Source organism: Giraffa tippelskirchi, chromosome 2, assembly GCF_054371585.1.
Source record: "Giraffa tippelskirchi isolate mGirTip1 chromosome 2, T2T-mGirTip1v1.2.pri, whole genome shotgun sequence".
NCBI lineage: Eukaryota > Metazoa > Chordata > Mammalia > Artiodactyla > Giraffidae > Giraffa > Giraffa tippelskirchi.
The window spans coordinates 161558332-161582291 of record NC_137276.1 but is presented as its reverse complement, the minus strand read 5'-3'; the positions used below and the strand labels follow the sequence as shown (position 1 = coordinate 161582291).

Genomic DNA, 23960 nt, shown 5'->3' with positions numbered 1-23960 from the left:
AGCAAAGCAAATACTGCCTTGTTGATTTTGCTGAAAGAAAATAAGAGAAACACAGTTTTCTCCCTGAGGTTCTTGTGCTGAGCCAGCTGTCCTGTAGCCCCCGTGCTGCGCTGTGGTGCTCTGCTCCTAAGATACCTTCAGTGTCCAAGTGAAGGGAAATCCAAGCTTTTTCTTTCCTTATACACCGAGAAATGCTCACATCTGAAGTACTCTGTTTTGATCAATACATATCAAGGCCTAGAACATTCCTATCACCCTAGAAAGTTTGCTTGTGGTTCTTCCTAGTCAGTTCCTGCCTCCCCCAGCATTCATGATCTGATTTTTATCACCCTTGGTAAGTTTCAACTCTTCTAGAATGTCATATAAATGCAATTGTACTGGGTGTTCTGCTCATGTTTGTCTTCTTTTACATAGCATATTTTAAGATCCATCCATGTCATTGCCTGTCTCGGTAGCTCATACATTTCTTAGTACTAAGTAGTATTCCATTGCGTGAAAACAGTGCAGCTTGGTTATCTAGTCTCCTGTGACTGGAATCTGGGTTATTTCCAATTTTGGCCTATAATGAAAAAAGTTGCTATAAACATTCTTATGAGACTGTAGATATATGTTTCCATTCTCTTAGGTAAATATCTATGAGTAGAATTGCTGGGTCGGGGGTGGTTGCAGTGGTGTGCTGGGGAGGGCAGATACTGACTGGCAAGAGGCAATTCTGCTCATCTCTTTCCAGTTCAGCTCTCAGTGATGTCACCAGCAGCTTGAAACTGGCTATGATCGAATTGATACCAGGGAAATTGGCAAATGCTACAAAGCAGGCTTGTTTTTCTTTTGGGAGTCTGTTGTTAAACATTTACCAGTACACCACAGCATAGATGTGTGTTTAGCTTTTAAAGAAATTGTTAGGTTTTCAAAGTGACTGTACCATTTAACATTCCTACCAGTGATGTATGAGAATTCCAATGGCTCCATGTCCTGTCCAACATCTGGTGCTGTCAGTTTTTAATATCAGCCATTCTTATAGGTGTAGTGCTGTCTCATTGTAGTTTCAATTTGCATTTTTCTGGTGACTGATGATGTTGAGGGCTTCCCCAGGTGCTTATTGTGATCCTTTGTATATTTTCTTTGGTACAGTGTCTGTTTAGTCTTTGGCCATTTAAAAACATTGGGTTGTTTGTCTTTTTATTGTTGAGTAGCAAGAATTATTTTATATCCTACATAGAAGCCCTATATCAGATACATGTTTTGTGAATATTTTCTTCCAGTTTACAGTATGCCTGCTTATTTTCTTGATGGTATATATGTTTAGCGACTTGATAGTTTAAATTTTGATGACACACAATTGATCAATTTTTAATGTATGGTTTGTATTTTCTGTATTTGCTTGAAGATATTCTGCCTGGGGATTTCCCTTGAAGTCTAATGGTTAAGACTCTGCTCTTCCAATGTGGGGGTAGGGGTGGGGTACAGGTTTGATATCTGGTTGGAGAACTATGATCCCATATGCTGCAATGCAGCCAAAAGGTAAAAAAGTAAAATAAAGATATTCTGCTTGCAGTGTCCTTCCCCACTGCCTCTGTCTGGAAAACCATTCATTCTTCAAGGCCTAATACAAAGGTCACCTTTAGGGAACCCTTTCTGAACTTCATCTAGTAACATGCTCATCTCTGTACACTCACTTAATTCATACCTCTGATCATGCTATAATATAACTGTCTCTTTATGGGTCTTTCCCACCTACTTGACTGGGAGCCCCAAGTGGAATCTGCAGGTCTTCTGGATTTTATTCTCCTTTGTATCTCCTCATCCTCCTAGCCTCCTATCCCATCTCCATCAGCAGCACCCTGCTAGGTGTCTGGCCTATAGCAGGTTCACAGGGAACGCTAGCTGATTGAGTGAAGGAGCTTGAACATACCCAGGACCTCATAAATCTCCATGGTTGACCTATTTGTCCTTTGACTATGTTGTAAGCTTTGAGAGGATATTGCTTACGGATCAGAAGCTGGGGTAGTTTATTTCCCAGAGCAAAGGTGAGTTTGAAAATTCTACCAGGTTCAGTTATTGAGAATCCTTAGTGAAGATCCACTGAGGCTCCACTGTGATTCTGCTCCAAGAAGGTTAAGGTTAGGCAGCTCTTTGTGCACTTGTATGCCGGCGGGCTGGGAGAGGGAGAGGGTGAGTGTGTGCAGGGTGTAATCTGAACTGCATCTAAACTTTGAGCCTGAACTGACAAAGCACTGGGCTGGTGGTTTGACAAACCTGGGGTCAAGCACATTTATAGCTATAGCAAGTGGTTTCACCACTTTTAGTCTCGATTTCTTTAGATACAAACCAGGGGCAATCATACTACCCATTGCCATTGGAATTAAAGGCAACGGTACTTAAGGCAGATCTAAAAGTAGTCAAGTTTCCAAGAAACTTCCTGACCCTAGGGTCTGTGTCACTCCTGTGGGGGATGCTTGGTGGGTTCCTGGCCCTGTGAGGTTTTCCATGAGTGACAGCTCCCATGACTTCCAGCTTCAGTGTGGTACCTGCCTGGAGCAATTAGATACAGTTCTGGGGGTAGGAGAGCTGGAGGAGTCCTGAGGAGTCCATACAGAAGCCCAAGGGAGGCAAAATACCCGGAGTGCTTGCCACTCATAGACACAAATGTCCACCCTGAACTAGGAGGCCCCTTTTTTGAGGAATTTACTAATTGCCTGTTCTGGCAGCACTCAAATGGCGCCAGAGTAGGCTGTGATCAAGGCTTCCCTAGCCCATCAACAAATAGGGAATTGTGGGAGTGGGTCTTCGGTCGAGAAAGGCAGATTGATTGCCTTATGGACTGAAGGTGGAGTATGGAGTCTTCCTGCCCACCCACCCCCTACCCCGCCAGGGCCCCCCCCGCCCCCCCCCCCGCAGTTCCCACCTAAATCTAGAGGCAAGAGCGGCCCCGCCCCTAGCCAGTCACTTTCCTTGAGGCCAGTTTGCACCGCTGCAAACGGTGGGGTGGGGCTGTTGCCATTACCTCTCTCCCCTCACCCTTCAGGGTCTTTTCAAGAATGTGCGGAAACAGTGGGGGGTCAGGCGTTTGGCAATTGGGAATAACTGCAGAGGCACGTGGTGGGTAAAAACCTGGAGCCGCTCCCTTTCCTTTGTTCCTTCGTTCACTCGTTCGTGTATTCATTCATCCCACATTGATGCAGCGGCTAGGTGCGCCACGCACTGGGATGAGACACAGAACACAAACAAGACCAAAGCCCTCTGCAGTTGTGTCCGGCCATCCAAGAGTTAAGCAGGCGGCGTGGGAGGCAGGAGGGCGCGCGGCGGGTGCCAAAGTCGGAACCTGCTCGGCGGCGGCTCCGGCGCTGCCTTGACTCGCGGCCAGGCCTGGCGCGGCCGCCGGCTGTGGAATGTGTGAGCGCCATGTGTCACCGCCCCAGACTGTGGGAAAACGCTGCTCCGCTCACCTCCCAGCAGCTGCCCCGCGCCCGCCGGCCGGCCGAGCCGGGAAACGGGAGCCGCCTGCCGCGCGGGCCCCGGGGCACTTCCGACCGTGCTTGTCGCACCCCTCGCTCCGCTCGCCTCCGCAGCAGCCGGGCAGGGCCCTCTCCTAGCCCTTTGGATCCCGAACGATTTAATTTCTTTCCGTTTAGTTAAGTTGGCCCTGTTTAGACCCAGCAGCCTTCTAAGCGCAGGGCCTGGGGAATGAGGGCGGGAGGGCTGTGGTTTGAAATACCACTGGTCCGCCTGAGCACCTTCCTGGTTCCTGGCCCGGGGTCACGCTCAGTGATCACAGCTCTGAGCAGGAGGCTCCGATCGATCGATCTGCTTCCCCCAAATAAGAAACAGCTTCCCCCACCGCCAAGCAGGGCATTTGCAGGCCGCCCCACTTCCCGCCCACTGCGGGGTCACTCTTCCACTCCCGGGCACACCCAGGATGCCAGCCCAGGGCCAGGTGTGAGTGGAACTGTGCAGTGTTCAGACACCCCCCACCCCACGCCCGCACCCCGCCCCAGACCAAGGACTTAGTCCAGTCATGCCGGGAGATTTATCCAAGGTCACCCTGCCGGGTGGCAGCAGAACCACCCCTAGAATCCCAAGTCCAGTGGCACTCTGCCACACTCCGAACATGCCCCTCCTAGGTGTCCTGATTTCTCAGCAGCATAGGGCCCTGAGTACCCTGCCTTAATCAGAGAAGTTAGGGGGCTTCCCTGGTGGTCCAGTGGCTAAGATTTTGAGTTCCCAGTGCAGCGGGCCCGGATTCCCTCCCTGATCAGGGAACTAGATCCCAGATGCCACACCTACAGTTGCATGCAGCAGCTAAAGATCCTGCCTGCCAAGGAAGATTAAAGATCCCATGTGCTGCAACTAAGACCAGACACAAGTTAAATGAATAAATAAATGAATGAATTAAAAAATTATAGAGAAGGTGGAATTGAGACACATAGGGGTAGGAGTAAACCATGTGTACTGGGACCCCAGCTGCTTTTCCCAAAGTCAGCCTTAATGCTGCCAGAGGTCTACTCCTGTCACTTCACCCTGTCTTCCTGGGGGCTGCACCACCTACAAGCTTTGGGTCCTTCCTGGTTAGTGAAACCTCCACTGCATCCCAGCACTCCAGCTTCTTCCTGTCTCTGCACCTGGCTTCTGCTTGTCCTTCAGTGTCTGGGCCTGAGGTCGGGGTCCATCTGGTCCCTCACCTGGACTCCTGACACACTTGATTCCTGTCCGTTCTTCCAGCCACCTACAGCTCACGATCTCCACACCCTCTCCTGTCTTCCGCAATTTCTTACGGACAGGACCTATGTTGCCCTCTTTTCTATACCCCTCACAAACAAGAGTTTGGAAGTTCTGCTTAGTGGTATCTGCTCTGTTTGTTGGCTGGATGAAGTAACACATGACTGCTTTCCCAGTGCAATCTTCACAGGCTCACTATTTCACTTACCAGATGTGTGACCTGAGCAAGTTACTTAATTCACCTCTTTAAGTCTCAGTTTTCTCACCTGTAAAATGGAGGTAAGTTCAATTGCTCTTGGGTCTGAAGTGACTTGTGTAGTAGTTGGCACATAGCAGATGCTCAATTAAAAATACATATGTATATACATATGTGAAATCGCTAGAATATTTAGTACATGAATGCTTAGCATATGCATAAAATATGCAAATACTAAAAGACAAGTATTTTTAGTGACTATTTCAATATGGCACATCTGTCTGTTTGTTAGCTACACTGGTGGTTGGGGAAACTCCTTGTTATATCAGTGTGTGTTGTCTTTTGTGTATTTTCCCCTTCTCAGTGTCCTTCTGGGAGCTCTGGTTACAGAGCCAAGACTTGACATAGGGAAATAAATGTGTGGGTGTGTCTAAGTGTGTGCTTCTAAAAGTGTCCTGAGATGGTGGGACAGACGACTCATGTCTTCTCAGGACACTTTTTTTCCTCCATTGGGGCATAACTGGTAACCTGCTAAGCATGTCTGGAGCACCTGCTGTGTGCCATGCTTTGTGCTGGGCCTCGGGTGATATATGTCCTCTTGTTCCTACCTACAAAAAGCTTCTCTCTTTATCGGGGGAGCAAAATGGGAGTGTGGGGGGGAAATTATTGAGTCAGCGAGACAGTGTCACTAATTTAATGCTATCAAGTGAAGGGTAGGTGACAAGTGATACAAGGTTCTGAGGAAGGAGAGAACAGTGATGATGGTGGGTGTGTTCATCTACTTGAGCTGCATAACAGAAGACCATAGACTAGGAGGCTAGAAACATTTGCTTTCTCATAGTTCTGGAGGCTGGGAAGTCCAAGATCAACGTGCTGCCAATTTGGGTTTTGCTACGAGCTCTCTTCCTGGCTTATAGATTGCGACTTTCTCACTGTGTCCTTACATGGCCCAGGTAGGATTGGGGAGGGGGGAGTCTTTTCTTATAAGATTTTTCTCGGGGGCACAGTTCTTGAGGCGCTAGCCTATTGTGTCCCCACTTTGCCTTCTCCTCCACTCTTTCCTTCTCCTCCACAACTCTATCTCTGAAATTCTGTTTGGCATTCCTACACAGAGAGCCAAGATTTTGGCAACAGCATGAGCCACCTATTCTCCTTGCTTGGCCCCACAATAAAAAATCTTTTTCTGCTAAAAAAAAGAAAAAATATTTTTCTCAGGCTTTTTTTTTTTTTTTATAAGGACACTTATGCTATGGGATTAGGGCCCTACCCTTATAAATTCATTTAACCTTAACTACTTCCTTAAAGGCCTTATCTCCAAATATAGTTCACATGAGGGATGTCAGGGGTCAACATTTGAATTTGGAGGGAAGGGCGCGCCTGTTTCAGTCTGTAGAAGTGGGGAAAGGGTGTGACTCGGTCTAGAAAGAGACCTCCTTGGCTAGGTGGGCAGAGGGCATGCCTGGTGAAAGGAACAGCTTGGGCAGAAGGGCAGCGACAGGGGTGAGCAGGCCATGAGAAACCTGGCATGGCTGGTACCAAAAGCATGTGCTGGGTGGGAAATAGGTTTAAGAAGCTGGGGGCATGGCCAGATTATGGAAGGTTTTGAATGCTGGGTGTTTGGAGGCTCTTTTTAAATGCTCAGTTTGTGCTTCATGTGCCTGAAAATAGGAGTTGAATAGGAGCTGAAGAAAATAGGAGTGGAGGAGGAAACACTGGTTCAATGACAGGGCAACAATAAGACTTTGAAAATGCTCCTCATAGGTACCAGATACAGGAAACCTAACCCTAGTCTTCAGATGAGGGTGCTGAGGCTATGAAAGGTCAAGTGACCAGACTTAAGGCCAACAGTGAGTTAGTGGCATGCCAGGATTAACAGTGGCACTTGGCTGGCTCCACAGCGGGCACCTCTTCCTTGGCCCCTGGGTACCAGGTGGTCAGAGGGGTCCAAGGAAAGTCTAGGTGCTGGACTGGTGATGAATGGATTAATGCAAGGTGAGAGTAGAGGTGAAAGCAGCTGGAACCCCAGCAATAATCTAGATGAGGCGCCTCCACCTCCCACCTCCCCGACCTGGCTAGGGTAAGCCTACGTGAGACTGTTGAGCTGTTAGGGAACAGTGGAGAATGGATCTGAATGAGTTCTGAGGACTGAGGAACACTTGGAATAGGTGAGCAGGCAGAAATAAGGAAGGCCATTTGATATCTGTTGGACATTTTGGTTGCTATTATCATTGCTGTTTAAGATGGCACTCTGAACCATACAATTAAAGTTAATGCTTTAAATAATAACACACCAGATTTAACCAAAATCCAAACAAAAGGACAGTATAGACAGAAACATCTGGGAAATATTAAGTGGAGCGTGGTTTTTCTAAGCAAAATCCATGGGACTGACTTATAGAAAAACTGTTTATTTTCTAGATGAAGAAACTGAGGCTCAGAAAGAAGAAGAGCTGCTTAAAGCCACACAGACAATGAGTGGCCGAGCTGGCTGACCCCAGATCCATCTGGCTCCAATGTGTGTCCTCTTGCCATCCCCGTGATGCTGACACTGGGCCTGTTTGACACTTGGATATCAGGTATCCATCTGGTAACTTTATTTTCCAAACCCTAAATAGGGACACATGGTCTGACAAGTGTGAAGTCACTTATGGGGACAAGAGGCTAGAATGTTTTAAATTAGGACCATCCAGGCAAATCCAGGACATCTGGTCATCAGAGATATCTAGGGGCTGCCCACACCCTTGGCACGAGGCTGGCTGTTGCCATTTAATACTCTTCCCCATCCTGAATGCCCAAGGTCTATTTTTCAGTTGGAGCATATGCCACAAACAAATGAGAAACTTTTAAAAAGATCAAACAGCTGGAGAGAGATTGCAGTGGACATTCTTTTTAGGGCAGCCTAAGAAGGGGAAAGAGAGCAGGGGAGGGCAGGGATGTGGTCGAGGGTCAGAAGAACAACTCACAGCTTCCATACACCCAGGAGGTGCTTCCTTACACCCAGGAGGTGTGAGGCTCTGTGAGCAGAGGGCAGACTGCGACTGGAGGGCTCTTCACCAGTCTCGGGAATGGGGCTACCCTCCTATCGTCTCTCTTCATCTTTTCCATCTCTTCCACTTGCTCTTTCATCTTTTTGAACTTTAACTGCTCCCTCCCTGCCTTCCTCCCACTTGTGCTGGGAGAGAAAGGGTGTGCAGCTGTGCCTGGTGCCCCTCAGGGAGGGCCAGCAGCCCCTGGGGAGGGGAGATGACTCACCAGCTAGTGATGTGAGGGCATCAAACCCTATTCTGTGAAATGGGCCCAAGGGAACAGGTTACTGTGGAATTCTGTTAGATCCTATGTGAAGCTGTTCTGGAAATAATAAAGAATTGGACACGTGTGGCACTGAGGTTCATATTCAGTGGGAGTTGGAGGTCACTGTCATGTTGATATTGTTACAATCAAATACCAGTCTTAGAAACATTCATCTGGACAGGTGTGTGTTTGATGTTGTATGTTTGACTCTTAAGAGAAGTGAGGTGGGAGCATATGTGTGTTACTGTGTATGTGTGCATGTGTAGAGAGAGAGAGAGATAGTGAGATTTGGCATTTGCTGGAAATCATTTACTCATAGAGTATTAGAGACAGGCCTCAAAGAGTATATAACCCATCCTCTTCACTTCATACATGGGGACACTATAGTCCAGACAAAAAGGTTAATTTTCCCAGGTCAATAACTAGTCAGTGGTCACAGTGGACTTGGTCCAGGTCTCTAGGTTATCAAGCTGATGGCCCTCTGGTAGGAGCACAGGGAGGTGAGCAGGAGAGATGTGATCTCTACTGTCTGGGTCTCACAGACCAACTGGAAAGTCCAACCCCAAGCAGAGAACCGCTCCAGACTGTGCTGGTTATGGTGGGAGATCCAGGGATACAGCCCAAGGGCCTGTGAGAATATCTGAGTCAGATGGTTGGGGAGGACTTGGGCGACAGCCGGAATGCTGTAGCATCTCCCTCAGTGATACTTTGGGCTCCAATTCTTGTCTAGAGGTGGTTAGTTAGGCTTTTAACCAGCATTTGAATTCACATGTACCAGTCCTTAGCTTTCCCTGAAAAACCCATAAAATCATAGTAATGGCTCCTAAAACTTCTCTGCAAAGGGTTAAATGACTGTGATATTTAACCGGTTAGTATACACTTTGCCATCAGCCCAATGTACTAAAGGAAGGCCACTCAGTAAGTGGCTGGCAAAGCTAATTTGTTATTCAGGTGTTTTAACCTATTGAGCTTTTAAAAGCATTATTCTTCCAAAGCATTTCAAAAGTCTATCTAGTTCCTCTCGGGGAGAACTGATTAGCAAGCAGTTTTTACTTCCCAGTACAAGTTCTCATTACAATAACTCATCTAGTTTTCCTTCTTTCCTGGAAACATAGGGACTCTTTGGAAGATGTTCATCTCTCCCCGGTCCATTGCACCTCCCATGAGTTCTTGTCCAGGCTGGGCTCTCAGGGATCTTTTGTTGGATTGACCTGATGATCAAAGTAGGTGGCGTGTCCAAGTTACTCCCAACCCTCTGGAACCCCAAGCCTTGAAGTGCTCACGACTCAAGTTATTGGTTGTGAAACTGTGGTTATCCTAATACCTCATGTGAATTTCCACCATAAGCAACGTCACCTGAGTTTGGGCATCTTGAGGAAGACTGAGTAAGATACCAAAATGAGACCAAAGATACCATTTGGTATCTTTGTGCTTAGTGTAGTGGTACATAGTACATGATCAGTAAATGTTTATTGGATGAAATAGAAATGAAACACACTTTTATTAGGCTACTTCTGTCAGACTATGTAGCATTACAGGTAAGAGAGATTTAAAAGATCATTTCCTGCTTTCGAAGCTGTACTATTAGCTTCTTTTCTCAAGGTCAGTGTTTCTGATCTGATCCCTGTAGTTCACACAAGAAATGACAACTTCCCTGTTACATCAAAGTCCCTTTCTCCTACCTAGGCTAATTTTTTTAAATTTTAACTTTTTTAAAGCATAGACTCATCTTTGATCTATGCTGGACAATGGATCGGTGTTGACAAGATGTTTTCACATAGTTTCCTCATTTAAGTAAGCTTTAATGAGTTTACTCCTGCCTTATTCTAGTTCTAAAAGGATTTTCTTTTTTGGATTCAGAGTTTATTTTGGAAATTCACATTAAAGAATATTTCTGCATATTTCTGGGATTTTCATCTTCCAATTATTAGGATAAGACCCTCTCCCCCAAGCCTTGTCCATTCTTTGGATTATAACTTTTTTTAAGAACATGATCTTGGGCTGCATATTCATGCATGCGATAATTAACTGATCCAGAAGAACTTGACTAACATGTAAATACTGGAGCTGGAAGGCAAGATCAAAACCATTCCCTATACAGAAATGTTAATCTTTCTTTTGCCAAGGGGAAGCTCAGCAGTTTAACATGTAAGGCAATTTCACGCATTTTTACATTAAGTAGAATCTTGTGTCCTTTTTATATGGTTGAGATTGTTTATCAGTAACAGGTAAAGGCTGAAGTCCACAGAACCACCCAATCTTCCTGTTTTAATGTCAGTCTCACCAAAGATGTTTAGAGACATCACTTTTCTTACTACAGTATTGATTAATACCACCTACTAGTATTTAAGCCACTTGAACTATGTCACCAGGGGATGAATGACAAAACTATGTTTCCATTTATGTGTATGTGTGTGTGTGTGTGAGAGAGAGAGAGAGAGAGAGAGATGTGTTGGTGGAGTGCTGGGCTTTGTAGGTTCATACAAAGTAACAAGAGAAGAGCCTAAGTTAAATGAACAGTGAAACTATAACAGGCTTTTCTTATGAAACAAACTCTAGATTTTTTCTGTATATCAAGAAATGGTTAAATTCTTCCATAAATAAAAAGTAAATCTTTTTTGACTTTTAAGAATGTTTGGACTTCCCTGGGTGCTTGTCATTGGGTTACTTTTAGATGGAGAGCTTTGGCAAGTTTGCATCCCTCTAATAGATACCAAATTGGAGACTAATAGTACATAAAATAGCCTGGGGCATTCTGGGATAAAAATGGCTCCAAGTTGACCTCTTATCCAGACTTCCATACTTCTACTCTCTCCAGCTCAGCCCTGTCTCTAAGATCAGGTCTAAAATAGGATGTTTCCAAAGAATGGGTATTACCCTTGGGTTAAATAAATATTTTGTGTGATTTTTCCACCTGGTCAATCAATTATTGGCTCAGATTAACCTAGAACCTTCTGGTTATTGTAATTTCTGTCTCTGCCCCTAAAGAAAGAATCTTCTACTATCTCAACAATACACACACACACACTTTTATAGAATTTTGAAGTTTTGGTGATATGCCTTAACTTATTTAAGCAAATTACACAAATAAAGTAAAACACTCACATCTGTTTTGAGATAGACTTTGGTAGCACTAGTGTTATTAGATTTTATGAAAAGGAATTCCAGTTACAGCAACTACATTTATAAAAGCACAACTGGGGTGGGTGAAATTGGAGTAGTTCCCTAGGTTAGATCAATATTCAATCCTGGCTACACATTCACCCGGGGAGCTTTTGAAATACACCCATGCCTGGTCCACTCATCAGACCAATCAAATCAGAATCTCTGCGGGTGTGGCTGGAGCATCTGTATTTTTAAAAGCTCTCCTGGAAGATTCTAATGTGCAGCCAGTGTTGAGAACCACAGGGTTAGATAAAAGGAACCTGGGAATCAGGAACACAGTGATTAATTTATGCCATGTTCAATAACAGAGTCTGATCTTTTAATTTAGGATAGATCTTCCAATGTTAGAGCTAGACAGGACTTGAGAGAGAATTTCTCATTGTAGAGAGGGGGCCACTAAGGCAGAGAGGCTTATTAAGGTTGAATGATAGTATAGGCAGGGAGCTCAACCAGGTACTCTGTGACAACCTAGAAGAGTGAGATGGGGTGAGGGGATCAGAGATAGGTTCAAGAGGGAGGGACACATGTATACTTATGGCCAATTCACATCATTGTATGACAGAAACCAACATAACATTATAAAGCAATTATCCTCCATCTAAGGATAGATTTTTAAAAAGGTTAAAACACACACACCACAAGATAATATAGGCAGCACAAGCTCTAGAAACCAGTGCCTTTCACTGTCTGCCTCTGCCCCTAAAAGTTACATTGGAAATTAAGAGAAAAGATCAGATACACTTTTGTGTTCCTAAGCGTCCATTTAGGAAGTGGTTTATGGTGGTGAAACGAGCACAGCTTTGCTGCTCTCAGACCTGAGTGGCATGAACATAAAGACTGCATCATTTATTAGCTACTGCTTATCCTCTCTGAGGGCTTCCCTGGAAGCTCAGACAGTAAAGAATCCTCCTGCCAAGCAGGAGACCTAGATTTGATCCCTGGTTCTGGAAGATCCCCGGACAAAGGAAAGGCTACCTACTCCTGGAGAATTCCATGGACAGATAAGCCTAGCGGGCTACAGTTCATGGAGTCACAAAGAATCAGACGCGACTAAATGCACACATCCTCTCTGAAGCTTTTTCACTTGTAAAATACAAATTAAGAAGAACTCCTTCCCAACATTATCACAAATAAGTCAAACATGTAGTATGTGCTCAGTAAATTAAATAGTAATTATAATTATTAACTGCATTTAAAAAATCTTGGACTTTATGTAGAAATAGCTGCAGAGGGGATAAAAAGATAAGTTAGAGTTTCTTTGCATGAAATAATCTTGCAAAGGTTGTTTTTGGTTTCCGTTGATTGAAAACACAAATAAACCCCAACTGAAGCACTACTTAGGAAGGAATGAATGGATTTCCAATCTGTGTTTTCTTGTTTACAGTGGAAAATATGCCATCCAAGGAAAACACAGGTGGTTAACTGTTCAGTGCTTTCTATTTTTGTCATATGCATAGGGCTGTAAGCATACAAACGCAAATATTTTAAGTAACAGAAAATGAAGACTAACTTCTCAAGGTTAAATGGCTTCAGGTTTCTTATAACAAATTTAGATTTTTTTTCTTTCCGCCATTTCTTGAAAAAGAGCTCCAGATCCCACACAAGCTGAATTCCAAAACAATTAAGAAAAACAACAAAAAAAAAAAGCTCACAATTAGCATTTTTAAAGAAACGTTGCTTTTTCCTTGGGGTCTTTTTTGTTTTGTTCTGCATCCTTTTTTGTTTTGCAAAAAGAGTATCCCAGTTGGGAGAGGAAAGCAACCTCCGCGGGTTGTGTGTTTGTGAAACGAAGATGGGAACCGAGACGCGGCAGGTCCCCGGAGAAGCTGGCCGCCCCCGCGTCCCCAGCCCCCGGCGGGCTTGTGCGGACGTGTCTCGGGCGTGACCTCTGAGCAGCTGCGCCACCGGCTCAGCCTCGCGGCGGGAGAAACCCGAGCTCCCAACAAAACAGTTCCATCTTTGGCAAGTCCTCTGGTATTTAAGGCGCTGCCGGTGGGGAGAGAGACCGCGTGCCTGAGAGGCTCTGGGAACTCGCTAGCCTTCCCCTCCTTGGTGTTACGTTTCTGAAGGGTCTGAGCATCTGCGGGGGAGCCTCGAGTGCACGGCGGAGTAGGGGCGGGGGCGAAGCCGGCTGTGGGATCTTCCCGGAGACCCGAGCGAGTCTGGTTCTCCATTCTCCCTGGGATGGGTCTCAGGACTTGATTTTTCTTTCTTTTTTTCCTTTCTTTTCTGCCGATACTATGCGGGCAACAGGGGCTGAGAAGATTTAAACCCTTACAAGAAGAAACCTTTCTATCATCCTCCCTCCCCCAAACTGATCCAAGTTGTCACTTTAAAAGTGCCTCTACCTGCCTGAAGTGCTGGAATGCAAAGTTGAAACCGACAAAAGATAACCCGTTCTTTCAGGGAAAGACTCTGAAAGAGGCTCCATAGTAGTAGTTAACATGTACTGAGTGCTTCCTCTCTGCTGACCATTTTAATGCAGTAATTCATTTAGTCCTCACAACAATCCAATAAAGTAGGAATTATTATCACTGCTTTACAGGCAACAGAAGAGGCACAGAGAGGTTCTGTAACTTGCTTAGGATCACACAGCTAGTAAATGGTAGCTGCTGCTGCTGCTGCTAAGTCGCTTCAGTCGTGTCCGACTCTGTGCGACCCCATAGACGGCAGCCCACCAGGCTCCGCCGTCCCTGGGATTCTCCAGGCAAGAATACTGGAGTGGGTTGCCATTTCCTTCTTCAGTAAATGGTAGAGCTAGGATTAAATTTAAGCAGTCTGTGCTTGTAACTGCTGTGCTCACCAGATGAAAGATCCTGTGTTCTCCAATTCCTCTCCTAGCACACCGTATCTCAGCAAGGTGGAGAAACAAGCTCTGAGAAGTTGGGAAATAAGAAGTGACAAAGTCAGGAACTTCTGAAATGACCTGACTTAATCAGAAAGAGCTGGGGCGCATGGGGCGGTGTATACAACATTCATCAGGAATTGTGTATGTCCTGCTTTGGACATGTTGATGGTTTTTTAACACTCACCCTGTCATTCCCTGGAAGGGTTCCCTGGCAATCGACTTATAGGAAAGTCATAGGACAGGCAGTGACAAGAGGCGAGGATTGTAGTCAAGCGGCTACAAGTATTGGTCTGAAAAAAGGAGGGGCGTGAGCATGACATAAGGCTTTCCAGGTGGCTCAGTGGTAAAAGAATATCCTTGTCAAGCAGGAGATGCAGGTTCGATCCCTGGGTTGGGAAGATCCCCTGGAGGAGGATATGGCAACCCACTCCAGTATTCTTGCTTGGAGAATCCCATGGACAGAGGGCTACAGTCCACGGGGTCGCAAAAGAGTTGGAAGGACTTAGCAACTAAACAAACAAAAAACAAAAAAATGAGCCAGATATGCTGCCTGGCAGCACAGCCAGGACCTTACCTGACCACCAGGGGGAAGGGCTCGGTCTCTCACTGCCCCAGGAAGTGCTCCAGGCACTTGGAGACCTCCTACTCTGAAGCCTTGGGTTTTGCAGGCCAATTTACTGATGGACAGAAGTTGTCAAGGAGTCAGGATTTGTTTCACCGTCGAGGACATCCCCTTTATGGTATGCAGGAACAAAGAGTGGAATGAGTCATTAGAGGATGACGCTTTGTGGGGAGAGGGCAGTGAAAAAGCCAAAGTTCTGGAATGGTTGGGAGGCTCATTTCTCTGCAGTGTGGAAGAGCTAGAAGCTTCCCTTTCCTCACGCACACACAAACTTCAGGAAGTTCACTTCCCACTGGTCTGAAGTTGTGTCTAGACTGATCCTTACTCACAGGTTCTATTACCTTTCTACGGTAATGGCCTCTATGGTGCCCTTTTATACCTGTGAAAGTGTGCACACACACACCTACCATGAGGCAGGAAGAGTCTTTTCCATATGGCTCCCACTCCAGGTACCAGAGAGTGAGGGTCCTGGCTTACAGCAGGAGTACAGAAAGTGTCACTGCTACCCACCTTTATAAGGACAGTGATTAGGGCACTGAGCAGCTGTGGGGCTGTACCTGGGTGTTACCGGGCCAACCTTCAGAGTATAGTGTTCCTTTAGATGGGTAAACTGTGGTGGGACATGCATACCTTTTGTGGGATCCTTTACGCTTACTGCCTGTGTGATCTTTGGCAAGTTACTTAACTTTGCTGTGCTTTGGTTTTGTTGTCAGCAAAATGGTTCTAATACTAGTAATCACGTTAGAGGACTGTTGTTAAGAATTTAAATAAGTTAATAAAGGTAAGCTGCCTGGCACATGGTAAGTTGCTTAATAATTAGCTTCTGCTTTTACTACTATTAGAGCTATTATTATTAGGCAACTCTAGTCAGCTTACTTTGCCTCTCTGAATCTCATTGTTCTCATATGTAGGATGGGTGTATTGCTGCTATCTGTTTTATAGGATTGTTGTGAGAATTAAATAGTGTTAATTACTGTTGTAAGGTGTGCAGTTTATGTGTTGCTTTAGCCTAATTTATTTCCTAGGCGACGACTTTATTTTCACATATGAGGAGGTTTCCTGTAAGAGCTTCAAAATACTGACCATAGCTAGTGAGGGTGCGGGACACTGCGTAACCTCAGCCACATCCCCTTTCCCAGCTGTAAAATGGTATAATAACCACCCGGAGGAATCTCACGGACATTACGAGGGAAAAAATAGACAATAATACACAAAGCATTTTGAGCTCCTCTGAAGAGAGACGCACATAAATGGAAGGTGGGATTATAAGGAGGAGTAATCACTGGTTTCTCTCCCCCTCTTTTTTATTTAATGAGAAGAAAACTAGTCATTAGGAAGCATGGTCTTGTTAAAGCCGTGGCCTGGGAAATCATTCTCTTGGCTCCTCATCAGGGCTTGTGACATGGCAAGTTTTTGCAAAATGTGGGCAGCAGAGGACCTCCCCGCAGGCTCTGTGATAGGTCTGCAGATTGTCAGGAATGTGCTGTCTGAGGGCCATGGCCTGAGGTGGGTGACGCACAGCCACCAGGGCAGCCTCCCTGGTCTCCTGCTCCCTGAGGAGATCTCCCCCGCAGGTCAACAAGGAGACTCCACCCAGCTCCGGAGCCTTAATCCCTGAGGCCTGAAGTCACCCTTATCTGCATGTTTGAGCTTGCTGCTGTCCTGGATCCAAACTCTTCCACCCCTGGGCCCTCTTGGCCCCATTGGGGAGACCGCAGGGCTCTGAAAGCTCCTCCCATCTGGTCTTTTTGCTCTAAGTTGGTAGAGGAAGAAATCAGCTTGCTTTCCTCAAATGGGCCAGAGCAGAGTAGGTGTCTGGGGCCTCTGCTTGCCCCCTCACTGTGCCTGGCTTCTTAAAGCTGCCTCTAGCTAGGCAGGCTCCCGCCTCTCTGTGAGACCCAGTCTGCCCGTTGTTCTTCTGAATCCTGCTGAGAGTCTGCCTCAGCCAGGAGGCCTTCCCCAGTGCCATTACCCTCTGCTTCCTCTTCTATACCCTATTCGATAGAGTGCGGTTTTTGTGTTTTTTTTCCTGTTTAGTCGCTGTATCATGTCTGACACCTTGTGACCCTGTGGACTGTAGCCCGCCCCCCCGCCCCCTCCCGACTCCTCTGTCCATGGAATTCTCCAGGCAAGAATACTGGAATGGGTTGCCATTTCCTTCTCCAGGGGATCTTTCCAACCCAGGGATTGAACTCTCTTCTCCTGCTCGGCAAGCAGATTCTTTACCATTGAGCCATCAGGAAAGCCCTTGGTTTTCGTGTTAGTTCTTGACTTATCTCACCTCTGACTCTGAGCTGCTGGAAGGAAGGGAAGGAGCAAAAATCGGAGCGGTAAAGTATACTCAGCCAGGTGCCGTGGCCAAATTATGAGCAGAACTGACTGAGTTGATTCCTCCTCACTGCTTTGCCGAAGCAAGTGAAAGGTGTTCTGTAAAACCCTGAGATGAGCAGTTCTTTTAGAAATTATGAATGATTTTAAATATATAGAAAGTACTATAATAGGCAGGCATATATCTACCATGCAGGTTACCAGATAATAATATTCTACCATATTTACCTTAAATATCTTATTTCTTTAATGAAACTTTTAGACTTGGAAGCAACTTAAATGTCATTGACAGGTGAATTGAAAAAGAATTGTGTGTGTGTGTGTGTGTTGTGTACACACACACACACACACAATGGACTATTACTCAGCCATAAAAAAGAATGAATTATTGCCGTTTTCAGCAAGATGGATGGAACCAGAGATTATCATACTGAGTGAAGTAAGTCAGATGGAGAAAGATAAATATCATATGATATCACTTTTATGTGAAATCTGAAAAATAGTACAAATGAACTTATTTACAGAACAGAAACAAACTCACAGACGTAGAAAACAAACTTATAGTTACCAAAGGGAAAGGGGTGGGGGAGGGATAAATTGAGAGTATGAGGTTAACAGATGTACACTACTATATACAAAATAAACAACAAAGATTTAGATAAACAACAAAACAGATAAACAAAATAAACAACAAAAACTGCTGTATAGCACAGAGAACTATATTCAAAATCTTCTAATCAACTATGATGAAAAAGAATTTTTAAAAGGAATATATATACATATATATGTATAACCAAGTCACTTTGTGTACACCTAAAACTAACACAATATTATAAATCACCTATACTTCAATTAAGAAAAAAACTCAAAAAAGAAACTTTTTTTTAATAAATTAGTTTATTTATCTATTTTTTAACTTTACAATATTGTATTTGTTTTGCCATACATTGACATGAATCCACCATGGGTGTAGATGTTTTCCCCTTCCAGAACCCCCCTCCACCTCCCTCCCCATCCCATCCCTCCGGGTCATCCCGGTGCACCAGCCCCAAGCACCCTGTATCATGCATCGAACCTGGGCTGGCGATTCGTTTCACATATGATAATCTACATGCTTCAGTGGCATTCTCCCATATCATCCCGCCCTCGCCCTCTCCCATAAAGTCCATAATACTGTTCTATATATCTGTGTCTCTTTTGCTGTCTCACGTACAGGGTTATCTTTACCGATTTACTAAATTCCATATATATGTGTTAGCATACTGTATTGGTGTTTTTCTTTCTGGCTTACTTCACTCTGTATAATAGGCTCCAGTTTCATCCACCTCATTAGAACTGATTCGAATGTATTCTTTTTAATGGCTGAGTAATATTCCATTGTGTATATGTACCACAGCTTCCTTATCCATTTGTCTGCTGATGGGCATCCAGGCTGCTTCCATGACCTGGCTATTATAAACAGTGCTGCGATTAACATTGGGGTACATGTGTCTCTTTCTGGTTTCCTCAGTGTGTATGCCCAGCAGTGGGATTGCTGGGTCATATGGCAGTTCTATTTCCAGTTTTTTGAGGAATCTCCACACTGTTCTCCATAGCGGCTGTACTAGTTTGCATTCCCACCAACAGTGTAAGAGGGTTCCCTTTTCTCCACACCCTCTCCAGCATTTATTGCTTGTAGACTTTTGGATAGCATCCATTCTGACGGGCGTGAAATGGTACCTCATTGTGGTTTTGATTTGCATTTCTCTGATAATGAGTGATGTTGAGCATCTTTTCATGTGTTTGTTAGCCATCTGTATGTCTTCTTTGGAGAAATGTCTGTTTAGTTCTTTGGCCTACTTTTTGATTGGGTTGTTTATTTTTCTGGAATTGAGCTGCAGAAGTTGCTTGTATATTTTTAAGATTAATTCTTTGTCTGTTGCTTCGTTTGCTATTATTTTCTCCCATTCTGAAGGCTGTCTTTTCACCTTGCTTATAGTTTCCTTTGTTGTGCAAAAGCTTTTAATTTTAATTAGGTCCCATTTGTTTATTTTTGCTTTTATTTCCAATATTCTTGGAGGTGGGTCATAGAGGATCCTGCTGTGGTTTATGTCAGAGAGTGTTTTGCCTATGTTTTCCTCTAGGAGTTTTATAGTTTCTGGTCTTACGTTTAGATCTTTAATCCATTTTGAGTTTATTTTTGTGTATGGTGTTTGCAATCTTGAGAAAGAAGAATGGAACGGAAGGAATCAACCTGCCTGACTTCAGGCTCTACTACAAAGCCACAGTCATCAAGACAGTATGGTACTGGCACAAGGACAGAAATATAGATCAATGGAACAAAATAGAAAGCCCAGAGATAAATCCACGCACCTATGGACACCTTAGAGTTCCAGAAAAACATCTATTTATGCTTTATTGACTATGCCAAAGCCTTTGACTGTGTGGATCACAATAAACTGTGGAAAATTCTGAAAGAGATGGGAATACCAGACCATCTGACCTGTCTCTTGAGAAACCTGTATGCAGGTCAGGAAGCAACAGTTAGAACTGGACATGGAACAACAGACTGGTTCCAAATAGGAAAAGGAGTCCGTCAAGGCTGTATATTGTCACCCTGCTTATTTAACTTATATGTGGAGTACATCATGAGAAACGCTGGGCTGGAAGAAACACAAGCTGGAATCAAGATTGCTGGGAGAAATATCAATAACTTCAGATATCCAGATGACACCACCCTTACGGCAGAAAGCAAAGAAGAACTAAAGAGCCTCTTGATCAAAGTGAAAGAGGAGAGTGAAGAAGTTGGCTTAAAGCTCAACGTTCAGAAAACTAAGATCATGGCATCTGGTCCCATCACTTCATGGGAAATAGAAGAGAAACAGTGGAAACAGTGTCAGACTTTATTTTTCTGGGCTCCAAAATCACTGCAGGTGGTGATTGCAGCCATGAAATTAAATGATGCTTACTCCTTGGAAGGAAGGTTATGACCAACCTAGATAGCATATTAAAAAGCAGAGACATTACTTTGCCATCAAAGGTCCGTCTAGTCAAGGCTATTGTTTTTCCAGTAGTCATGTATGGATGTGAGAGTTGGATGGTGAAGAAAGCTGCGTGCCGAAGAATTGATGCTTTTGAACTGTGGTGTTGGAGAAGACTCTTGAGAGTCCCTTGGACTGCAAGGAGATCCAACCAGTCCATCCTAAAGGAGATCAGTCCTGGTTGTTCATTGGAAGGACTGATGTTGAAGCTGAAACTCCAATACTTTGGCCACCTCATGTGAAGAGTTGACTCATTGGAAAAGACCCTGATGCTGGGAAGGATTGGGGGCAGGAGGAGAAGGGGACGACAAGAGGATGAGATGGCTGGATGGCATCACTGACTCGATGGACATGGGTTTGGGTAAACTCCTGGAGTTGGTGATGGACAGGGAGGCCTGGCATGCTGCGATTCGTGGGGTCGCAAAGAGTCGGACACGACTGAGCGACTGAACTGAACTGATGAACACCTTATCTTCGACAAAGGGGACAAGAATATACAATGGAGAAAAGACAGTCTCTTTAAAAAGTGGTGCTGGGAAAACTGGTCAACCACTTGCAAAAAAAAAAAAAAAGAAACTTTTAGGCACAGTTAAGGCTCTCCGTCTCCACTGGAGTCCCACTTTCCCCTTGAGGTCCCCACTTGCCTTTCTCATTGTGCAAATGCCCTTTATCTGCATCCGTGAATAGGGTTTAGGAGGTTGCTAAACTGCTGAATTGTATGTGAAATTGTATATGCACATCTTTTCTACACACATCACAGCTATTCAGGAAATCCTCTTGACTCAGTCTTCCTGTGGTCTCCACTGCTGCCACTGACCCACAAACATCCATTATCTGCACTTGGATCTTCTGCTCCCTTCGATGGTCACTGACATTGTGGAGTCTTAGCTGGATCATCTTAACCCCTTGCTCAAATCCCACTAATGGCTCCTGATTTAACTCAGAGTGAAAATCAAAGTCTTAGCAGCCCACAGGCCCTACATAATATATTAATATGTCCTCCCAACTCCCCTGCTTCTCTGACTTTTCCCACCGAGGCTGCTTCCCTCTCTTTCTCTCCAGTCCAGCCACACTGGTCTCACTTTTCCTATGCCCTGGGGCTGTTCCTTTTGGTTTCTACACTTTTTCTCTAGATACTCACATGGTGAAACCTCTCACATTCTTCAATTCTGTGCTAACATTTCACTTTTCAATATGGACAACCTAGCACACATTATTTAAAAATGTAGCTGCATCCCCACCAATCTCTCTCTTACTCTGCTTGAATTTTTCTTTTTCCATAGTACCTAATTTCTAGCAAATTGTATGTGTGTTTATTTACTACATTCATTATTTCCTGCCTATCTTCTTCCTGTTAGAATGTAAGCTCCATGAGAGTAGAAATTTTTGTCTATTTTTGTCCACTAATTTTTTTTTTTTGGTCTCTGCAATAGTACCTGGCACATACGTGCGCTTTAAGTATTTGTTGAATGATTAAATAGGTAACTGAATATAAGCATTTCTTGCTGGAAAGTACAGAATTTTTCATCAGATTTTCGAAAGTGTCTGTGGCACAAAAGAGGTTAAGAACTACCGATACAGTAAAGCATTAAAAAATTGGCTGAAAATTTGTTGCTTGCCAGGTGGCCTATCTAATGAAGCAGAAGGTCACAAGAGGATTTTCTCTTTCTCCAGCTTGTGTTTCCCTGGAGAGCTACTGCTAACAGCTTCTAGGATCTCCTTCCCCAAGACTGGCAGTGAGGCTCCCTGGACCCAGCCCTGGTCTGGCTGAGGTAGTGAGCTAGTGGGGCATTGCTGGAGAGCGGGGCAGGAAATCGGGCAGTGGGCCAGTTCCAGAGAAGCTGTAATTTTCTTTACTCCTTCTGTGTCTGGGGGCAGAGGCCGAATGTGGCCACAGCCTCCTGAACTTCCTTGGAGGAGCTAGGCAGGATGCCCAGACCAACAGAAGCTGCTTCCTGCCTTCCAGCCTTCAAGTCTAGGCAAGGAATAAGACCAGGAAATCTTGTTCCAGGTAGGAGCCCCAACCAAGGAGACAAGATACTGGCCTGTGATAGAGAGAAAGATAACAGGAGAGTAGGGGGAACCTGGAAAGCAAAATGATATGAAAGGCCATCTGGAGGTGATAATGGGAGTGAGTTGGAGGTGAGTCAGTCAGCTCTCAGGGCAGTTAAAAGACAAGTAGGTAATTGTGGGTGCAGTCGGCGGGTCACACACAGAAAATGAGGAACAAGTGGTTAATTGGGCCCACAAGCCCAGGATCCCGCCTGTAATTAGCAAATTGCAGGGCTTTGATATTTGCTTTGGTAACAACTTGTGTAGTAAATTGCAGGGAGGAAAACTGCACCCCCAGCCTGGGAGGTGATCCTGTGTCTGTGCTCCTTGAACTATCTTCTCACAAACTTGTAGGCAGCACACACATGAATATACCCCCAGCACTGGGAAGGAGGGGGTTTACCTTACACCTTTCTGCAGGCTGACAGCAGCCTGTGGTATGTTCTCTTTTCCCCTTTACCTCTTGCTTAAATTTTTGCCAACCCAGGGCTGAAGTTGAGGCCTGGCTTCCTGGTGTATATTCCCAGTGTTCACATGCTGATTCCTAAGTTCCCTTAAACCACAGCCCCTGGTGCAGAGCTCCTCTGGCCAGAGATATGAATGGCCTTGGGGAATTCCCATGTAAGTGCCATAGTAAGGGAAGAGGAGGAATTCTGTTCCAGTGTTGTTGAAATTTTCTCCATGAAGATGCTAGTCCCTGATCAGAGACTGGCCTTCATAGACTTCAGATCTGTATTTACCTCTGCCAGTTTTTGTGAGGTTCTGACCAAAATGAAAATCAAAAGTATGGGAAAATTGCATTGGGATTGTCATGGCAAAAGCTTATCAATTGCCACAGAGGCAGAGAGACTGGTGATCACAAGTAATGGGGCACTATGAGAAAGTATCAGGAGACCTGGGTTTGATTTTGGGCTCTCTACTGACTCTTTGTTGGATCTTGTCCAGTTTCTTAAATACTTGTATAACATCTCTGTCATTTATGGGTCTGTTTTTATGGGCTGATTTTTCCCTTGTTTATGGGTGAACATATTCCTGCTTCTTTATAAGTCTAGAAATTTTTTATTAGATGGTAGACATTGTGGAGTTATACTGTTAAGTATTTGGACTTTGCTTTTAAAGAGTGTTAGACTTTGTTTTGGCTGAAAGTTAATTTACTCATGAGATAGTTTGATCCATTTGAGTCCTGTCTTTGAGCTTTGCTATTCAGGGTCCAGAGTAACCTTCACTCCAGGAGTAGTTCAGGAACTCTACTCAGGTATGACTCCCCTGGGCTCTCCATCAATTGCCCAGGGGATAATCAAGAACTCTCCATTTTGTTTGGTACACAACCATTTCCACCTTGTGAGAACTCTGGGTTGTTTAGCTTACTACTCTCTGGTCATTTCTTTTGCCTCATTTTGTAGAGTTTCACCTTATATATACACATAATAATTCTCTACAGACGCAAGAGGATATCTCAGCAGACTTGTGGTGTTCTTTTCCTGTGTATTGCCCCTCTTTTGTGAAATTGTGATCCTCAACTCCTAGCTTCTTCAGCTTCCCCAGTCTCTGGCTTCTGTCTCCTCTGCTTATCAAGGCTTGCAGACTGTGCTCATAATTTCCAGATGAGATTTGCCTCCAAGCATAAATCCAGAGTTATTTTAAGGCTGATCTCATTGATCTTTTCTCTCAGGGATTGGTTTTATACTGCCTATTTCCCAATGTCTTAAAGCAGTTGTAATC

The 23960-nt window shown here is 44.7% G+C and overlaps 1 long non-coding RNA gene across 1 annotated transcript in view; it reads left to right on the top strand.

Moving 5' to 3' along the window:
* Positions 1 to 23960, top strand: part of LOC145524790 (uncharacterized) — a 77528-nt gene that overhangs the window by 28240 nt on the left and 25328 nt on the right. The window contains exon 2 of the long non-coding RNA XR_014067846.1: positions 7331 to 7488. This is a non-coding gene — a long non-coding RNA (uncharacterized LOC145524790). The remainder of the gene's footprint in view (positions 1 to 7330; positions 7489 to 23960) is intronic.